This window comes from Amblyomma maculatum, chromosome 3, assembly GCF_055883805.1.
Source record: "Amblyomma maculatum isolate TAMU_Amacu chromosome 3, ASM5588380v1, whole genome shotgun sequence".
Classification (NCBI taxonomy): domain Eukaryota; kingdom Metazoa; phylum Arthropoda; class Arachnida; order Ixodida; family Ixodidae; genus Amblyomma; species Amblyomma maculatum.
Window position 1 is genome coordinate 149,491,727 of NC_139346.1, and position 2,059 is coordinate 149,493,785.

The following is a 2,059-nucleotide window of genomic DNA, read 5'->3' on the forward strand; positions in this document are numbered from 1 at the left end:
TGGATTAGCACTTCTTTTGTTTCGATGACGGAAAAGGAGCATTTATTTGCATTTCATATATAGTGCCGTATTAGGTTTAGTTCTTATGTGATTTGACGTCTCAGCTTGACTCACAACTTCAGGAGCGCCGTAGTTGAAACCTCAAGAAAATTTCTACCCTTCGAGGTTCTTTATCATTCAGTTCCATAACGCAGTTAGCAGGCGCCTCATATGCACTTCCAAAAAAACAATACCGCTGCAGCTGGGGCGCATCAGAGCCTCCCGACTCCATAGTAAAGCTTTCAACAGAGCCACCACGTGACGGATGAATTTTTGCCTCATTAGTGGCGTGAAAAGACATTTGTCGAATGTCATTCTGAGAACTATGACAGCGCATGCTGAAACTATATTTATTGCACTGTACTAAATGCCTTAGTAAAGAAGCCGTATTTGTCCCATTAAACAACAGCTGTCACCGGCATCGGCGGCCACCGCTCATAGCGTGAGATTTAGAGAGTAATCACGAAAGACTGTGAAGGCATCTCGTTGGGGAAAAGTCACCAAATGGCGCTGAAACTAGAAAAAGACCTCATGGCCCTACTGACATCAAGAGCAAAAATATTCGAACTATAGCCCTGTTTCTCCCGAAGCTTTTCGTAACCAAAGGAATGTACGCACGTGAGCTGAAAAGAAAATTTGAATTCGACAGCGTCTGAAAAGAGGGTGTAAATAAAATTGAAAACATGGCCTTCGCATTCTAGACGGCGATGATACATATAAACCCCGAAATATTTCTGCTCCAAGCTGATTAAATATGGTCTACCAAAGTCTCCAAGGTGTAAGCAGTTGTGAAAGCTAGTGACAGTGAAAAGGGAAAAGGGAACTAGGATACCTAACAAAAAGAAAAAACTCAAAACTCCAAAAAGAAAAAAAAAATTGAAATAAGAGCATTGAAAATAACCAAAATTAACGACGAGATTTTTAAGAGTTTCCATCACAGGAAGTAAGCAGCGTTAGAAGCTATGTTTATAAATGCGATCGAAACACTTTTTCAAGCGGCTACTGAGAGCGAGATTTCTAATATATTTTGCAGCTGTTTACAGGGGATTGAACAGTTTGAACAAATGCAGGCCTAAGCACAGGGGAGAATTTCGTTGAAGTGAAAACATTACCAGCGATTGTACTACTACCGTATACAAGATAGTTGTCAAATTCTTTCCAACTTTCTTCGTGCCTAAATTCTTAAATCAGCACTGTGTTCTAGAAACAAAAAGCCTTTATTTTTCGCCAAAAATCTGTAAGTACGGCAAACTGAGGAAACAAGCGACCAAGATATTTCTCCCAGTGTTATAACCCTCCACTTTCTGGTGCCATCTCTATCAAAGCGAGGCATCTACGTGAAAAAAAGCCTTCTATTACACGTACTATTTTTTTTTTCGTTTTTTAGGTATATCGAGACTAAAGAAATATTCATGTAACGAAAACCTTCGAGAAGGCATTTAAATCTCTCTAGTCGGGCAGGCTAACCTTGACTTTAAAAAGAAACACTCGAATAAAACTCCAATCGAAGTAAACCGAGCAGACTCTCCACCTTTCGCACTTTACTCAAGATCATTGGTAATCCAAGGATATGCAGTTGCCACACAAAGCCGGCTCAAGCTGTACCAGCCAGCACGTTCCTCCCATTTCACAACTTCTGCCTCTGATACACGCAGAATGGCGCGTGCTGCTCACCAACAGTTCTGTTTTCTCGTTTTTTATAGATACGTCCCTGTACCTCATAGCAAAAAAAAAGAAGGTGCGCTACTGAGCTTCGACAAGAGGCTAGCAGTGAAACGCTCTCCGGGAAAGAGAACTGCATCAGCTCCGTGAGCTTAGAAAACAACGCAGGCAAAAGAAGCGCCAATCCGCATTCCGTCTACTGGCCACGCGTCTGGCGTATTAGAGGAAATTGTAATAGAATTGACATGCCCTCGTTTGAAGACTCACCCGCACTCTCTCAATAGCTTTTTATCTTTTCTGTTTCTCTCTAATTCCAGCGGGTATATAAGCATGACGAAGTTACAGACAGATCAGGAGC